This window comes from Lithobates pipiens, unplaced genomic scaffold, assembly GCF_037356315.1.
Source record: "Lithobates pipiens isolate NorthernLeopardFrog02 unplaced genomic scaffold, aLitPip1_a1.2 Scaffold_13, whole genome shotgun sequence".
Classification (NCBI taxonomy): domain Eukaryota; kingdom Metazoa; phylum Chordata; class Amphibia; order Anura; family Ranidae; genus Lithobates; species Lithobates pipiens.
Window position 1 is genome coordinate 178,567,009 of NW_027507718.1, and position 20,368 is coordinate 178,587,376.

The window sequence follows — 20,368 nt, forward strand, 5'->3', positions numbered from 1 at the left end:
AGGTGCAAAGAAGGGGGGCTGTGAAGGGTACAGAGGCACAAAGAAGGGACACTGTGAAGGGGACTGAGATTCAAAGAGGGGGATGTGAAGGGGACAGAGGTGCAAAGGGGGGGGCTGTGACGTGGACTGAGGTGCAAAGGGTGGAGGTGCAAAGAAGGGGGGGCTGTAAAGAGGACCGGAGTGCAAGAAAGGGGGCTGTGAAGGGGACCGGGCCTTGGGAAATGTCAGTGGTCTGGCCTGGGGGGCCCAGGCCTAAAGCTGTGTAAGGGGCTTCAAAAAATCTGATGGCTGCCCTAGCTGCAACCTGCACTAGTCTGAAAATTGTGTTAACCGGGTATAATAGGTTGGAGAGGCAGGGGTTCTTATGTAGGCAGTGAGCATTGTAGATTGACTTGGGGAAGAAGGTTGGTTGGAATAAGGGTGGAACAAAAATTGATCTCTGTTCCCTACCGCATCATCTGTCCCAGACTGGAGAATTGGAGAGCAAAAAAAAGGAGAATGATGATGCTGCTTGCAATGGAGGAAGCTGCAATCCAGGCAAATAGGAAGACACTGCTGTGCATCTGAGGAGGCATTGTTTATAAATGCCTCAGCATGGCACTGTCCCTGTACATGCTCTACCCCACCAACACAGCCTGCAGTGTAAACCAGAAAGTTTAGCAATGAGTAGGCAGGGGGTGCAACTACTGATACACACTAGACTAGGGTATATCTACTAAAACTGATGCAGTCAGAATCTTTTGCAACTGTGCATGGTTCTAACCTGAGCTTGTACAATTAAGCTTTGACAATAAAACCTGAAAGCTGGTTGGTTTCTTTGCAGAAGTGAGTTTGATTTTACACTCTCCAGCTTTAGTAAACCCCCACAGAGCCTTGTTTGCTTGTCTAAGCTGGTGCCTACCTATTCCTCGCAAAGCCAACCTGATCTGGGTGGATGTTTTCTGCTAAAAAAGATTTAAGTCATACTTTTAATTTCACAATTAATGTGAGATCCTTACTTCGTTTAAGACTTCTAATACTATAGGCATTATTATCTGCAAACATAAATGCTGTTTCAGAATTACTGCACATTTTTTTTATGCCAAGCATTAGAGAAGCTGTCTGGGCCTGATGCTTTCGTGTTTTTCAACAGTTTTATTAGGTTATGTTCTTTAGGAGCTTTATTGGAAAATTCCATCCAAAAATAACTAAAAGAAAGTTAGCCTTTCAGGAATTTTCAAAATTTTATACAAATATTTACCAACGCCCTAGTCAACTGCAGTAGGAGGACTTGATGGAATTATGAACTTATGACTTCAAACTATCAAAAAGAAAGTTCTTTGAAACAGTATCAGAAGACAGCTTTATTTTTGGTTGAGCAGACATGGAGGTCCTGGGATTTAGCTGGTGGGCTAATAATGTTCCAGACTTGTCCCCCTTGGTGAAATATCAGTGTTTGTTCTACCTCAAAGTACATTCTACCCATGTTGTGAGACATAAATTAATTTCTATACTTGGGGATTTGATCCAATCCCTCCTGTCTGCTAATGGATCCTTTTTTTTTTTTGCTTACAACCGATTTTTATTAGGAAGGTCAAAGTCAAGTACAGTTGTAAACAAAAATGAAAATAAAAAATTGTAACATAACGCATATCAATATAGAACCAACATCTTAATATGCTAGTGGATCCTTGTTATATTCCTGTAGCAACATTTGGTATTTACTTACTATTAAAGCATTGTTAGTCTCTTTTAACCTAGATGCTTGTTTTAAGATATAACCACGTATGCCTGCCTTGTGAGCAGACCATTTAGTGTGGGCGGGGGGGGGGGGGGGGGGGGACGACGTGTCATCTGGTTTATTCAAAGGAAATAGTCTTTTATCTGAATAAAAATATCTCTACAAAAAATCAAATTTCCCAAAAGAGATTTATTCAATCGCCAACTAAATTGAGCCGGCTTTAAGCACAATTTGCTTCATAGTTACATAGTTAGTCAGGTTAAAAAAATACTTAATTTCATCCAGTTAAACCAATAGAAAAATAAATAAATGAATGGAAAACCTCTATATACAGAATACTGTAGCCCCGTAGTTGATACAATGGAAGGCAAAACACCCTATAAAGCACGGTCCAATTTCTAATACATTTTCACACAAGATACAGAAAGATGCCAAGTTCTTTAAAAGTTTCAAAAAGGCAAGCCAAGAGCTAAATTTCTCAGGATTCTATATCACAGGCCCACATGTAATATTAATAAATCTATTATGTATTTATTACCTGATAATCCATGTTTAGTTCTAACACTTCATCTCTAAAAACAGTCATTGATAACATTCACTTGGTGCTTCCAGACACTGTTAGTAACCATAGACTGGGTTAAATATGCAAAATAAACTTTCTCAACTTATAGCTGCAGCAATTGACACCATAAGCACCAAACAGAGAGTACACAGAGAGTGAGTGCAAGAAGATGAAGTGCAGAGACAGAAAGGGTTGTCAATGACAACAACAGCAGACTCAGGAAAATACTACACATTAAAGCCCAAAGTGAAGGGACGGGGGACAAACTAGAAGATATACAGGAAAGGACTAATGGCAAAGCAAAACCTAAGTACAAGGCAAACAAACCAAGCTGTGCAAGTGAACAATGAACACCAATCACGTAACATTGGCAATGAAAGAAGCAGAAATAGAAAGATGTCCCCCCTTCATCCCAGTTCCTGATCCATCATTAGTTACTTCCCCACCCACCGCCACAAATACAAACTCTACCATGGCCACCCGTCGATGATACTCACCTTTGCCTGCAACTTATGAGGCTTTAAAAGACAGCCATTAGGCCCTCGCCCCCCGATTTGAACCCATACACCGTTTTTTCCCTCGTCCAAACCATTCTCTCATTAAGGCTTAAACCAATTTAGTGTGGCAACCTTATGCCAACATATAATATTCCTACAGTATTTTGACTTATTCATTACACTGAGTAAAGGTGCAACACCATACAACTTTGAAGAACTACATTTTTAAACTTCTGTCTTGAGCTTTATTGCACACATCAGTCTGATATCAAGGTATTATATATCTTTAATAAGTAGATACAAGTACAAGTTGTTAATACTGGCGGTTGGACACATGTTTAAGGAGAAGTTTTACCTGATAGATTGTCATACTAGAATCACATTAAAAATTCTACTAAAAAAACAGTCACCCTGGTGGGGTTATTGGCCCAATCCCTGGCACAGTTTGCACCCATTTGGGGTGCCGGAATGATTGTGGCCGTCAACTCCTACCTACAGTGTATGACATGGCAGAAGCTTACTAGGGGTAATGTTTTAACAATTAACTGTTAGAATTTTGTCCCCTTCCCCCTATCCCTCATCACCTGTATTCCCTTATTATTCTTCATAATCTTTTAGTTTGTTATTGTTTGACTGAACTATTGAATATGACATTGGATAATATTGAATACTGCTACTTGATGTTTATTGCTTTCCTTTCCTTTGTATTTGGAAAATGTTAATAAAAATGTTTTTGAAATAAAACATAATAAATACAAAAAAATGAAACAATCACGTAACAGTCTCCTGGGAAATTAATATTGAAACTACTGTAAAATTGGGATAAACTTCAAAACTTTATTGTACTCTCTTTCTCTGGTACCTAACATACTGTAATTTCAGTCATTTCAAGTGTTTGATATTGTTCATAGTACAAGTGTCATGCACCCTACCTGTGATCCATGACTTTGATAAAGGTTCCCTTACATTACCACACTGAATTAATATTATCATTTTTTCTTTTGTGTACATTGCAATCAAAAAACTAATTTTATAATGATAAGATGACATTAAGAAGTTTTTTTTTTTGTTTTCAAGAATGTTTCTACCTATATGAAATTCCTTTCCTTTTTCACTTTGCTTCTAAGTAAGACATTGCAACACACCTAATTGTTTGACTTTTCACTAATAAAACACTAGACTAAAAAAATGTAATTGAAAAGGAATTTTTTGAGTAGTATTTGATGAGAGCCCTTTTCAATTGTTAATTGAAGCAGTTAAGAGGTGCTGCAGTAATATTCAAGGCTCACTGGCATAGCAAAAAGGCAATTGATGTTGTCATAAATAGGCCCTAAGTGATTTTCATGTGTTTTAAAATATCATGGTGGTGCAGTGATCACATTTTCCAGTGACTCTACACATACAAGACACCTATCTGGGTCTCAAGTGTCTGGTCCCCCATTTCATGCTGTGGTTTCTCCTGCCAGCCCTATGTCAATACTGGGTCCTGTATTGCTTTATGGGGCCCAGGAAAGTGAACCACAGCACTCAGGGGAGAATACAGACATTTGACACACTTGAAAGTCTCATGCTAAATACAGTATTTTACTGAAGGCCATAGCTCCTGATCAGAGTATTTAAAGTCTTCTTTTGCAAAGTATTTTTTAGAGATTTTTTTTTTTTCAAATACTAAGAAGTGACTCTGTTTTCACCACCCCAATTTGAAAGTACACCATTTATTACTAGAGTCACAGAATGCAGTGTTGTTTGAAAAGCACTTTTGTCTATATGTGTAATTGTTCTACCATATTCATTTTCCTATGGGGAGTGACATGACTGGACAACATAACGTTTGTATAAAGTAGCTGTTACTGACTATGCAGTCCTTTTTCTCCATAATGAATTGCAAGATCTCCAAAAAACTTGATTTGGGTGGGACATTATAATTTTATAATATACAGCTTGCCTTCAATTTTTTCACTGCTGCTGTTTGTTTACCTTTCTAGTCCCAGCTGCCGGATTTCTTGTAGAAGCGATTTGGGTGGCCCGATCACTTGTATGTACTGTAAGTACATGTATTGTAAGTGATCCTGGGTACCTGGGACCCTTTATGATGGGTGTCGCCTTGTGATAGCAAAAAAGTTAAGTTTAAATAAATAAAAAATAAAGTTTAATAAAATAAACACCCCCACAATTTTTTTTTTCATGTACACACAGACAAATGGACTGAGCAAGAATGGCATGGCCATAATTAACTGTTAACTCTAAACGGATATCTTGTAAACTTTTAAAATATTGTCAATGGAAAATTTAGGTTACCATAGTTTGTTATAGTTTCAATAAATTTGAGTGCATATATATATATATATATATATATATATATATATATATATATTTTTTTTTTTTAATTTTTTTTTTTTTTTTTACATATAGATTTGATAAATAGTAGCAGAAATATATTGTCACATGTAATATTGCAACTGGCACCATTTTATTTTACAGGGCCTCTGCTTTCAGAAGATAATTGTTTTGTTGTTTTAAGTGCATTTTCATCTAATAATATGTGTATTTTTGTATGCTTGTGCAAAGTAAAAAAAACAACCCTAGCTGCCAAAGAGTTATATACACACCTGTACCCATGCTATAGAAAAGGATATGGACATTAACCGCTTGCCGCCGAGCGTATGCAGATGTTTGTACTCGGCTTCCGGGGGGTATACCGGGATGATGCCCGCACCTGCAGGTACTGATTTTTAGAGCGGGCGATCGGCTTTCCAGCTATAACAACTGATGCGGCTAAAAGCCGCTCTTACCAGGGCTCCTGTTCAATCGGGAGCACCAATGAACACTCCGGCACTTCCAGCGGCTAGGAAGGGACTGGAATGAAGCCGTAAGTGGCTTCGTTCCAGTCCCCTAATTGTAAACATGGAAGAGACGTCATGACGTCACTTCCGGTTTACTCGGCTGCCAATGGCGCCGGATTAAAAAATATATACAGTATTCAGAATCACCGAAAATGGCGATCTGAATACTTTGAAGTGTAAAGGAGGAGTGTAAAGGAGTCTTTTAGACCACCGATCCCTCCATAAAGAGTACCTGTCACCACCTATTACTGTCACAAGGGATGTATACATTCCTTGTGACAGCAATAAAAGTGATCAAATAGTTTTTTTTTTTAAAACAATTTATTAATTTTAAAATAAATAAAATAAATAAGACTTTTTTTAAAGCGACCCCCGTCCCCGCGAGCTCGCGCAGCAAAGAAAACGCATACGGAAGTCGTGCCCGCATATGTAAATGGTGTTCAAATCACACATGTGAGGTATCGCCGCGATCGTCAGTGCGAGAGCAATAATTCTAGCACTAGACCTCCTCTGTAACTCTGACCTGGTAAACGGAATTTTTTTTTAAAGCGTTGCCAAATTGAGATTTTTAGGTACCGTAGTTTGTCGTCATTCCACGAGTGCGTGCAATTATAAAGTGTGACATGTTTGGTATCTATTTACTCGGCGTAACATTATCTTTCACATTATGCAAAAAAATTGGGCTACTTTTACTGTTTCATTTTTTTTTTAATTCATGAAAGTGTCCCCTTTCCCAAAAAGTTGTGTTTAAAACACAGCTGCGCAAATACCGTGTGACATAAAATATGGCAACAATCGCCATTTTATTCTCTAGAGTCTCTGCTAAAAAATATATATAATGTTTGGGGGTTTCAAGTAATTTTCTAGCAAAAAATATGGATTTTAACTTGTAAACATCAAATGTCAAAAATAGGCTTAGTCATGAAAGGATAAACTATTTACATATTCCTAATAAACAGTAAAATATATTTAAAACAAGCCCTTTCACACCTCTCTATCTGATTGCAATGTAAAGTAATTAATTTAAAAATTCTGTAAAGGTCATAACAGGCTTTCAGTCCCCAACAACTTACAAACACCAGCTGATGGTTTACATTAGAGGGCTGGTAGGCTACCAAGATCTGCTCCTAGATAGATTTAAAATAGATTTCAGTGTCTTTGTTTTTAACTTTGAAGATTAATTTATCCACAATGAATACAGTTACAGAAATTAACAATGTTTAGTTTTAAAATTGTTAGCATTATGTTATATTTTTTTTTAACCTGCATTCTATTTATAAACAAGGCAAGAAAATATTTTACATTTGTCACATAGCTGAATCAGCATTACAGAAACTAAAGCCTTTAACCAGTTCCCAACTGCCTCACGCCGATATGCGTCATCAGAATGGCACGGTTGGGCAAATTGGCGTACCCGCAGGTCCCATGGACTCGATGTCCGCTTTTATCCAACTATCACAGCAAGGAGAAGCAGAACGGGGTGATGTAAACATGGCATTTCCCTGTTCTGCCTAGTGACATGACAAGAATTATTATTATTTTTTTCAAAATTGTCTCTCTTTTTTTGTTTATATCACAAAAAATAAAAACTGCAGAGGTAATCAAATACCACCAAAAGAAAGCTCTATTTGTGGGAAAAAAGGACATCAATTTTGTTTGGGTACAACATTGCATGACCGTGCAATTGTCAGTTAAAACAACGCAGTGCCGAATCGTAAAAAATGCTCTGGTCATTAAGGGGGTAAATTCTTCTGGGGCTGAAGTGGTTAAATGGGTGCCACTTCTGTATAGTTGCAACATGAACACTTGCAGAGAACAATTACATATTCCATACTTTCACTGTATAGATTCAGAAAAACAGGAAAGACTAACAAAATGAGACTCCTAAAGGAACAGGAAGACCAGAAAAGAGGAGGAAAAAAGAAAACAATCAAGAAAGAACCACCTGTCTTTATATCACGCATCTCCAGTTCTACTTTCCTAAACCCATAAAAACCTCTCAAAATTACAAGAACAACTGCATTCACAGAACTGACATGCGTATCCTATATGCTGTAGAGGAAGTAAACCCAATCCAAGCGGCAAGAGATTTTTAAAAGTGCTACTGTCTCAACATATGGACTCTACTTTGTTTCATTAATAATCGCATCAAGCTTTTTGCAGTATTTAGCAAACGTGGTAGAAGGTATCATTTATATGACTCAATAGATATAGGGATGGCATAAAAAGAACCATAGGGGTATTATCCTGAAGACACAGGTCCTGCTCCTCTGTGTCATTAGACTTATGTCCTGCTTGCTCACAAAACTGAGGCATGATGGTTGAAGATGGAGTTATAGTAGGGCTGGCTTAATGTTTTTTGCTTGCCAGTGTCCCAATCTTCTGAAGGCGGCACTATAACTCAACCATTTAAGAATTTCTGCAATTTTTGTGTCCCTCAGTAGAATTCAGAAAAGATTTTACTGTAAGTACACAAACCTTACCTTTTTTTTTCACTTATGCATTAATAAACATTTATAATATATGAAAACAAAATGGACTCCTTTTTCCCACAGCACAGACCAACAAATTGTTGCTATCTCTTTCTGTAAGTCTAGGTCTGCTGTGTTTGCATTTCAGTGGACTTAGTTACATGCTGTTTGACTTAATATAGTACAATTATTATTCCCACATAGTTACTTACTACATGCGCTGTTCTGCTACTGCTTCATACACCTGCTGCTACTGGTGTGAATTGGAATAATAAATACGCAAAAACTCACATATAGTGCTGCAAAACATGTTGCTTGCCCGTGCATTCTTACCCAGAGCTCTTGCAACATAACATGGCTAAATCATTAAACCATCCGCTTTAACTCTTTCAAGTTCATTTCACAGCACATCTGTTTTGTAGTAAAATGATTGCGGAGGTTGGAAATGATCAAACTACTCACAACATATTTCATCCTTGCTGTACTTTAAAATTAGCTATCAATATCATAATCGGAGCTCATTAAGTGCTGTACTAGTAAGGTTCTCTGTGATTTTGCGGTCAATTCTTTTGCACATTTCCCCAGGCTGTTTTTTTTTTTCTTTCTGGTTTCCTAATTCATTTGTAATTCTTTGAAAACTATTTCCAAGTTTGGGATAAATCTTGAAAGGATAACCCGTCAGGACTGATTATGTCTTGATTGACTCCCCCTCCCTCTCTGTTGAGGAAATGCACTGAATATGTTTTTTCTCAAGGAATGGCTTGAATAATTAGGTGGAAGGAAAACTTTCCTTGGGTCTGTATCCTATGAACCTCCATCACTTCACTAAATAAATAAAGTATTTTCCTTAAACAAGAGCAACGGTTAAAGAACCATTTTGGTATACATTAAAACAACACTCAGATTGTCTTGGTATAAATACCACAACAGAATAATGAGCACAATTCATATTGCAGGAATGGAGTTTTTATTGACATAAATTAGATAGTAATGAGGAAAGTGCATAGCCCACCCAAATAGCAACTTTTTAAGGGGATGTTTTTTTTTCATAGTCTAACAATTGAGGCTGGAGAACTGTGTATGGAAACTTTAGGGGTGATGAGAAGAAATATAGAACACATTTCTGAACTGTTACCATGTTGAAACAAAAAATACATAAATACTGGATAAGAAAAGTGATTTTAAAGTTGAACTGTAGCTAAAACTTTTATTTTCTAGTTGTGAAAAGTTTGGAGAAGGGTTGGAACTTCTGTCAGGTCTTGTTGCTGTGTGTACTGGGAAGATTTCCCCTTATTTCACACATGTGGTCAGGGGGATAGAACAAAATCTGGAGCAGGGACAAAGATAACAATTAAAACATGCCAAACACGTTAACCCCTCCCCACTTTATTAAAAGGCAAACTTATTGTTTTACTTAAAAAGAAGAGACCTCCACTTAGCAAAGTTAGTGTTGACTATGAAAAGTGAATGTTTACCGAGCTTAGTAATTAAGTTTAAGTTTAATTTCCAACAACCATTCATTCTTGCAAAAAGACCCTTTTTTAAATTTCCTTAGTATGTTGTATTCAAAGTAAACACGGAAAATAAGGGCTTTGTAAAATAAGCATTTACTTTGTAAAGTAAATAACTTTTATTTATTTAGTAAAATAAACTCTATTGTGAATTTATCTTAAACTAAGACATCAATAAATACCTAACAGGGGTTCTAACAGTGGCGGCTCGTAATGCCAGGCGCAGGGGCGCCACGCCCCCTTCCATGCATCTGGCCCTCTAATCTACATGTGGGGTGCCAGATGCATTGATTCCAATGGGGATTTATTTTTTTGAAGCACGTGGTTAGAGACAGAGGCTCTAATAGGCTTCAAAAAAGGGTGGGCTTGGGGTGCAGTGCACTGCACCCCGAGCCCACTCAGTTGTGTGACAATAGCAAATTAACATTCCCTATTTTCCCACTGATTCTCCTTCTGGCCAATCAGGAAGCAGGTCTTGAGACCCGTTTCCAGATTGGCCGAAAGGATAAGCGACCCTTTTGGCCTAGGAGGAGGGAGGAGACGCATGACTGCCGCGATCTCGTTGACAAGATGCAGGAGAAGCTGACGCCCTTCAGGAAGCCCTTCCAGCACCATAGATGGAGTAAGTACAGGGGCCTTCTGACCAACTGGGGGAGAGGGGGGTGGGGTGGCACGGCACCGGGCAAAAAAAACACCAGCCCCACTGGGTTCTAATCATTCTCTATTCTATCCAAAGCTAAAAAGAAAAACTGTCTGGAAATCAAATGAAATGAACCACTTCCCATGTACATATATGGGTGGGCGGGTGCTCTCCAGTTCCTGGAGACACAGTGGATCACAGTGCTTATTACTGGGCCACTGTAATTGGCCCAGGTATCATGTAATTGTTGTGCCAACATGTAATCACATGGTAACATGTAAATGCAACTGTCATGCATGACTTTCATTTATGACAACTTGCTTACTATTGTGATTATGTGATTGCCGTTATACCATGTGATGGCTGTAGCCAATTACAGCAAACTCAATAGCAAGCATTCATGACAGTTAAAACGATTGTTTTTACATTGATCGTCACTTCAACAAGCAATCACTATGAAAAAACATCTAGATCACCTTCCCAGAGAAGTACAGCATCATCGTGGTGAAAATGCACTACTCTGGTGACAGTATGCAAGAAAAAAAAATTGTATTTGTGCTGTTTTGCCATTTTTGGGCTACAAGAAATGAGATAGACCATCAGGATTGATCAATTTTAAAATATATATACCATAGATTGTAGACTGTAACTTTCACACAGACTAAACAATATACACAGATAAGGGTTATTTATTACCAAAGAAAATCAGAAAAATACATGTTGACCTAATTTTATGAAGTGCGACAGTGCTGAAAAGGTAAAAATGTCTGGACAGGAAGGGGGTGAATGTGTCCAGTATTGAAATGGTTAAAGAACATTGAGGGCCCATTTACATCTTTGTATTGTATACATGTTACATGAGTTGCTGCATTGCATTGTCATTCAATGGCACCTCATTGCACTGAGGTAATGTACAATTGTACATGCATTGCAATGCATGCCAATGCACCATAATATTGCTGATTGCAAAATTTATAACACGTCTGATTTTTCAGATATTTTAGTACATTTCAATAGACTGCCTTAACACATCATAAACAGATGTAAATGAACCCTAATAGGGCATGAAATAATTATATGAAAGCTAAAAATAAGCAGACTCAATGTATATGAAATATAAAGAAAATGAAAGCAAGCAGTAAACTAGTTTCAGGAAGAGAAACTGGTTATGGTAACTAAAGACACAAATACTGTATGTCTGACTAAATTGCAGGAATGTAGGAAACTACTTCAGGTTGAAGCAGAACAAGCATCATTCTCCATGCACGTTTCACCACCCCACATTTCGTACACCTCTTTTCTGTAACAATGTTTAAATTATTTCTCTGTTTTCACTGAGGCCTGTGAACCTGTTTGTGAATGGCTTACAAGCTAGACTCGAATTTTTTTTTTTTCTAATGCAGATATGTTTACTTTTGTAATGTTAATGTGGAGGGAAGAATTAAGTTGGAGCCCCCTTTTAGCTACTTGTAACTTTTTGTGCTCTCGGGAATTACTGCTAGGGTCAGTGTAGGATTAATGGATAAACACATGGTGATTGGTTTATTAACCACTTAAGGACTGCCTCACGCCGATATACGTTGGCAGAATGTACTTGATTCTTTAAGTGCCCAGCCGTGGGTCGCCAATGGCACGCTCCCGACCCGGTCCTGAGCTCCGTGATCGTGGCTGCGGGACCAGCGGACTCGATCGCCGCTGGTGTCCCGCGATCAGGTCACAGAGCTGAAGAACAAGGAGAGGTCCGTGTAAACAAACCTCTCCCGTGCTTCCCTGTGTGCCTGTCACCGATCGTCTGTTCCCTTTTATAGGCAAGGACGATCAGTGACATCACATGCCAGGACACGCCCCTTACAAAAAAAAAACACATCACGCCATACATAATTCCTACACTGCCCCCTAGTGGTTAACTCCTTCACTGCCAGTGTCATTTACACAGGAATCAGTGCATTTAAATAGCACTGATTGCTGTATAAATGACAATGGTCCCAAAAATGTGTCAAAAATGTCCGATGTGTCCGTCATAATGTCGCAGTCACAATAAAAATCGCTGTTTGCCGCCATTACTAGTAAAAAAAATGAATAAAAATGCTATAAAACTATCCCCTATTTTGTAAATGCTACTTTTTCGCAAACCAATCAATAATCGCTAATTGCAATTTTTTTAACCACAAATATGTAGAAGAATACGTATCGCAAATGTTAAGTTATAGTGTAGCGCTATAAAAAAGAAAAGTAACCTATTTATAACTACTTAGTGATATAACAATATTATATAAGTGTCAAAATTAAATGACATTCAATGATGCTTCTCAGACTGCACCACACTTGCATAGATTCGTGAAAAAAATACAGTGAATGTGAAAAAGTCCAAAAAAATCAATAAATGATATACAAAAAAAGTCTATTATTCGATTTAAATTAAATCCAATCCACACGTGAGAGGGAAAGAACCATCCACCTTCTTCTTATGAAGACCACATGCAGGCACCCTGTGGCATTTCCATCACCAAATAGGATGTAAGCTTACCAAATTGAATGGATTCAAACGAATATACATTCGAAGGATCAATCAGGCTTTTGAACACTCTTGTATAGAGCTATCCAACATAAAAGACTCTCCAGGGAATTTTCAACCAGGTACTCAAACGATGGGGAAATCTTCCGCTTTAAACTCCAACGCACATTGTAGAACTCATACAGAAAGAAAATGAGGGCCACAATAGTGTAAATCCGTTTAAAATTTTTTTTCATAAAATAAGTAATGAACTTACATGTATCCAATGAATTAAGCGCTTATATCATATAAAAATAGAGCTGCAGTAGGAGTCCCGACGCGTTTCGTCCTCAAAAGACGTCATCTGGGGTACTACTCCACTGCAAACCACTTACTTATATACTAGACATACCAATCTGGGCGAAAATTCGATCTGCCTGTGTCACCGCATGTTACTTCCGGTTTGACATGGCGTCCGGCGTGCGTTCCACGCCTCATTGCCGTGTTATTACATAAACAACCCCATAATCATATGTCCCGAAATAATGAGAATAAGACCTTCCATAATCAGTATCACAGCTGACTTTACGAACGTTCTATGACCCAGAAAAATGAGTATTTAAAAACCGTGACGCTATATACAACACGTCACTTCCGGGTCATGGGCAACAGTGAACTAATCAGCCAATCAGAGGGACGACCCAAAGCCATTCAGACATCACGTCCGGTCTACGCTGGGCTACGGCCAGACAAAGGCTGAGACGCACCACACATATAAAGTTCCCACGTGGGGATGCGTCAGACCCCGGAAGTGATGTCAATAGTATCGACCTAACCTGAGGAAAAAAAAAAGTTTTTTTTATATATTTTTCTGTGATATTTATTATAGCAAAAAGTAAAAAATATTGATTTTTTTTCAAAATTGTCGCTCTATTTTTGTTTATAGAGCAAAAAATAAAAACCGCAGAGGTGATCAAATACCACCAAAAGAAAGCTCTATTTGTGGGAAAAAAAGGACAAATTTTGTTTGGGAGCCACGTCGCATGACCACGCAATTGTCAGTTAAAGCGATGCAGTGATGAATTGCAAAAAGGGGCCTGGTCCTTTGGCTGCAAATTGGTCCGGGGCTTAAGTGGTTAAAGGTACAGAGAGTGGTCACTGGGCTTAGTAAATAGGGTGAAGCTTTGTTCACTTTGAATACATTTAGCTGTATCCATTGGCAAGAGGTAAGAGGGACACCGAGTTTAGAGGAGCAAATTAAAGATGTAAAAAGTGCATGTGCAGGTTATCAGCAAAATTGTACCTTAAGCTCCTGATGTTTGCTAAAAAGTACATTGATGTAACCGTTGCTAGATCAGAAGGACAACTGAGAATGTGGCCTATATGACCTTTGCTGGAGAGCATTAACCAAGTTGTCTGTGAACTTACAGGAGACTTGAAAAGTCGCTGTTGTCAAATTAATGCTGCAATTATCATAAATGTGGTGGGATATTTTAGAAATAAAGTGTTTTAACTAGTATATACGTATAAATAGGTAATATTTCCACTATTATCATGGGTGAAACAGTTGCAATACCAAGTAACAGATAGACAAACAGACACATAGATTGATGTGTACACAGAGTTTTTCCAAACAAGGTCTTTGAAGTGCTGAAATAAATCTAAAAATGTCTGTGAATTTTTACTAGCCCATATAATATGAAAATAACCTTATTTGAAAACCATAAACTCCACGGAAATCAGCATCATATGTTTTTCAAAGAATGGTGTTTTTTGAACATATTTAACAGATTATTCACAGCCCTATGCATTCACAACAGATTGTTTGCGCTCTGTGTTACCCGTCACCCATTTTGTGTGAAACCATTTAAACTACAGAACATTTCTGGGATTCTTCAACACTGACAAAAAAGTGAGAACCATCTTGGTTTTCTGAACTGTGAAGAAGATAAAAGTAGCAAAATGACAGCTAGGACAAGATATTGGAACTTTAAACTGAAGCCAGTTCTTTACTGAAATCTTGAGAGAGAAGTGTATGTTCATACATTTTCAAATCTTCTGATCAGTTGGTGCTTGAAAATCAAAAAGACACCACATTATAGTACTGTTTTTAACTAAAAAGTTTCATTCTTTACAAAGCATTATGTCCAAATGATGTCCAAAACGGAAAATTTATATCAAATACTTACCGTAATTTTCCTTTCTTGATGGACTCCATGGCAGCCTACGTATGGGTTAATCCCGCCTCTCATACCTCATAGGACCCCACTCCCATAAATCTTTGCTTCTGAACAGAGACTGTGTTCCGTAACTTAGCCTACTCCAGCAAATGGGAGGGAACTCCTGCTGCCATGGAGTCCATCAGGAAAGGAAAATTACGGTAAGTATTTGATATAAATTTTCCGTTTTCCTGACAGACTCCATGGCAGCCTACGTATGGGAAATAACTAGCCATACACACCCGGGTGGGAAATTGCTGGTTAACAGAAAAAGGTTTAATTGGCACCGTCAACAGATAAGACATGTAAACCAAAATTAACCGAAGATAAAGAAGCCGGCTCAACACAATAATGTGTCATAAAGGTATTAATTGATGACCATGAGGCCGCTTTACAGATTACTTCTGGAGAAACATGACGAGCAGCCACCCATGTTGAAACGCTCCTGGTAGAATGAGCTGACACCGCCTCTGGAGGAGCCAAACCCTTAGCTTTATAAGCCCCTTGAATAGCCTGAACAATCCAAGCTGCAAAGGTTCTCGAAGAAGCACGCGATCCCTTATTCTTTCCATGGAAGTAAACAAAGAGATGGTCAGAAGTCCGAAAAGGAGCTGTGGATTCTAAGTACTGTTTTAGAACTTCTCCAACATCTAAAGGATGAATGTTAGAATCTCCGGAAGTCCGAAAAGTAGGAAGAACAATCTCCTGGTTCTCATGAAATACAGATGTGACCTTAGGATTTGACCCTAACATGGGAACCAAGACCACACAATCCGGGAAGAACGTCAGAAAGGGTTCTTTGCAACCCAGAGAGCTGATCTTGGAGACCCTCTTGGCCGATGTTATAGCCACCAGGAAGGCAGCTTTGAGAGAAAGAGCCTTGATAGATGATTGAACCATATGCTCAGGTCTTTCCTCTGAAAAGGAATGCAGGACAAAAGGAAGATCCCATTTGGAGAATCTTGGTTTTCTCTGGGGTCTGAGTCTTATTGCTCCCCTGAAAAACTGTCTGACAAGACGGTGTTTGGCCCAGGAAACGCCAGTGAATGCAGAAATTGCCGAAATTTGAACTCGTAAGGAACTCACTGATAGTGACAGGTCTAGTCCCGTCTGTAGGAAACCCAAAATGTCTTGAATCTTCGGATCACTACAGGAACTGCCAACGGAAGAAATATAGTCAGCAAACTTCGCCCAGATTTTTTGATAGACTTTATTAGTACCTGGCCTTCAGGCCTGTACTGGCCATCGGGACTACCGGGAGATTCCCGGTGGGCCGATTGGCTCAGTGGGCCGCTGGGCCGGTTTTCAGTTTGAGTTATAGTGTGTTTTTTATTTTTAACGCCGGCGGCGGCCGGGGCTGCGGCTCCGCTACAGCACCTGGGCCGGCACGCAAGTACCACCCCCTGATGACGCTGCCACTCACTCCAGTAACCTTACTGGCAGCCTCCTTGTCCCAGTGCCGTGACGTCACACACGGCCGGAGGGCGGAGGCGGCCCGGGGATATGGGAGGAGCCCGCGCTTAGCTGCCTGGCCTGGAAGTGAAGAAAAAGCGCCGCCGAGGAGGAACGAGAACATTGCTCCAGACAGCTCCAGAACTCCACTCCAGACAGCAGCACAGACAGGGTCAGTTTCCAGGGACAAAGAAATCCATCGCCTCACCAGTGTCATCAAGTAAGCACTAAATAAGATAATCAACTGCAGGCTGCATGTCTATGATATCTGTAATGTGCAGCATGGCGGGGGGAGGGGGGAGGGGGTAGGGGTAAATGTACTGCCACTTTCCACGGTAATTGATTAATAATTTAATATCACTGTCCACAGTAATTGATAATTTATTGTCACTGTCCACAGTAATTGATTAATAATTTAATGTCACTGGTCACGGTAATTGATTAATAATTTAATGTCACTGGTCATGGTAATTGGTTAATAATTTATTGTCACTATCCACGGTAATTGATTAATAATTTAATGTCACTGGTCACAGTAATTGATTAATAATTTATTGTCACTGTCCACAGTAATTGATTAATAATTTATTGTCACTGGTCATGATAATTGATAATTTATTGTCACTGGTCACAATAATTGATTAATAATTTATTGTCACTGGTCATGATAATTGATAATTTATTGTCACTGTCCACGGTAATTGATTAATAATTTAATATCACTGTCCACGGTAATTGATTAATAATTTATTGTCACTGTCCACAGTAATTGATTAATAATTTAATGTCACTGGTCACGGTAATTGATTAATAATTTATTGTCACGGTAATTGATTAATAATTTAATATCACTGTCCACGGTAATTGATTAATAATTTATTGTCACTGTCCACGGTAATTGATTAATAATTTATTGTCACTGGTCACGGTAATTGATAATTTATTGTCACTGGTCACGGTAAATGATTAATAATTTAATATCACTGTTCACTGTAATTGATTAATAATTTGATATCACTGTCCACGGTAATTGATTAATAATTTAATGTGACTGGTCACGGTAATTGATTAATAATTTATTGTCACTGGTCACGGTTATTGATTAATAATACATTTTTTTGCGCAATTGCGTATAGTTTTATATACTGTTTTTGTGTGTGTTTGCAAAATTAAAGTGGGCCGGTCTGGATGAAGTCCAGGGCCAAATTTTTGTCCCAGTCCAGCCCTGCTGGCCTTCTAGCATTCAGTAGAGTAGCGATGGCAGTACTTGGACACCCTAATGCTTCCAACCTTCCCCTTTCAAGAACCAGACCATCAGATGAAGATGGGCCGGGCATGGGTGAAGAGATGTTCCCTGTAGCAGGAGATCTGCCCTGGAAGGGAGAGGAACTGGATCCCGAAAAAATTCAGCTGCATTAGGAGCGGAAACCACGGCCTGTTGGGCCAAAATGGAGCAACTGTCACCACCTTGACTTTCTCCCACCTGAGTCTTGAAAGGAATCGCAGGATGACCGGGACTGGGGGAAAGGCATAAGCCACGCGAAACCTCCACTGGTCCGTCAGTGCATCCATACCGAAGGCCTGAGGACAACGACACCTCGTATAATATTTCTCCAGCTTGAAATTGCACGGGGAGGCAAACAGGTCCACTTCTGGCAGGATCCCCAGAGACAGAATCCATGTGAATATCTCGGGATGGAGAGACCACTCGTTGTTGTCCAGGGAGAACCTTGATAGGAAGTCCGCCTGGACATTCTGAATTCCGGGGAGATAAACCGCCGTCAGATTTGACAAGTTCATCTGAGCCCAAGACATGATCGGACTCACTTCCTTCAGCAGAGAGAGACTGCGGGTGCCTCCTTGTCTCTTGATATAAGACACTGCTGTCGTGTTGTCCATCCTTAGGAGAACCGAGGTCCCCGAAATCAGGTGAGAAAAGGCTTGAAGAGCACAGAGAGCAGCACGAAGCTCTAGAACATTGGATACTACCTCTTGGGCTGGAAATTCCCACACGCCCTGGGCTATTTCTGACAGACACAGGGCGCCCCAGCCCTTGTTGCTGGCGTCCGTCGTTACTGTGATCCAAGAGACGGGAGCTATGGAATGGCAATTGAGGAGATTCTTTCATTGGAGCCACCAGAAGAGACTCTCCCGCATGGAGGGGGTTATCCTGACCAGATGGTCTTGAGACCCCTGGTCCCATTGTAGAAGAAAACCCTTCTGAAAGGGACGCATCCTCCATTGTGCCCACTTTATCATGGGGGCTGTGGATACCATAGTGCCAATTATCTTGAGGCACTGCGAGGCTCTGAGAAGAGGAGAATGCAATGCAGGCCGAATCCTGTCTCGGATCACTGGAATTTTCTCCACCGGAAGGGAGATGGTACTTTCGACCATGTTGAACTGGGCTCCGAGAAAAATCAAAGACTGAGTTGGGTCCAGATGACTTTTTTCCCGGTTCAACAGCCAACCGAATTCCGTGAGTGTCGAGATGACTTGAGTTCAATGTAACAGTAGCTGTTCTCTGTCTTGGGAAAGCAACAGTAGATCGTCTAGGTAATGGTGTAATCGAATACCTTTGATCCTGATTAGTGCTACCACAGCCAGTAAGAGCTTCGAAAACACTCGAGGCGATGTTGTAAGCCCGAACGGGAGACATACAAATTGAAGATGTAATTCGCCCACTGCGAACCGAAGGTACCTCTGAAACTCTTTTGCGATCGGAACATGGAAATAAGCATCCTTCAAGTCTATGGAAATCAACCAGTCGCCTGGTTGTATTGACTGACGTATTGTTAGTAATGTCTCCATCTTGAATTTTTCCTTCTTGATGAAGGAATTCAGATGCGTTAGGTCGATAACTGGTCTCCAGGAGCCATTCTTTTTGAGGACCATAAAAAGGGGGAGTAGACCCCTTGAAATCTCTCTTTGGTTGGGCCGGAATGGCAGCGCCTTGGGCCAACAGGGAATCTGTGTAAGACAAAAGTACCTTTCTTTTTTTCTTCCACAAGTGGTAGGATTGTAGGAACAAACTGATAAATGGGCGGACTGTTGAACACCCAGGAATGACCTGAGGAGACCGTCTTGGCAGTCCAATAGTCTTGAATCGAGGCTGCCCAGACGTGCCGGAAATGGAGTAGCCGAGCCCCTACTTGCTCCGTCTGGACAGGCCCCACATCAAAAGGACTTAGAGGCCTCTCTACCCCCTGATGTAGTTGACTTAGAGGATTTTTGGCCTGAAGACTGAGTCCTTCTCCAATTCTTCCTAAATTCCCGGCCAGGCCTGTAACGGCGAGCATCTCTAGCACGCTCTTGTTCTTGTCTGGGCTGAACTTTCCTCTGACTCAAGAGGCGACGATCCTGGGGTAAGAACCCTGATTTACCCCCAGTAGCACGGGAAATGGCAGAATCAAGCTTATTCCCGAAGATGGAGGACCCCTCAAAGGGAATCTTACACCATGCCTGTTTAGAGGCAGGATCTGCAACCCACAGACGAAGCCACAGAGCGCGCTTCGCAGTAACTGAGGAGAGCATGACACGTGCTACTAGGCGGATAATATCAAGGGATGCTTCACCCAAAAAGACTGATGCTAACTTCAGTTCATGTACTGGTGAATTCTGGACAAGTTCTTCCGAAACGCTTCCCAAAGCTGCACCAACATCATCCGTCCAAGACTCCATGGCTTTAGATAATGCTGCAAGAGCCAGAGCTGGCTTACAAGCCATGCCTGCGGTGATATAAATGCGCTTCAGGTCGGTGTCAATCTTCCTCTCTAAACCGTCCTTGAACGAAACGGTATCTTCAAGAGGGAGTGTAACATGTCTGACTAGACGCATTAGAGCCGCATCAATAAGAGGGGCTGAATCCAGATATTTAACGTCCTCACTTTTAAACGGGTACATTTTGGCAATCTTGGAAATTAAGGAGTTCTTCCTCTCCACTTTTCCCCATTCGTCTG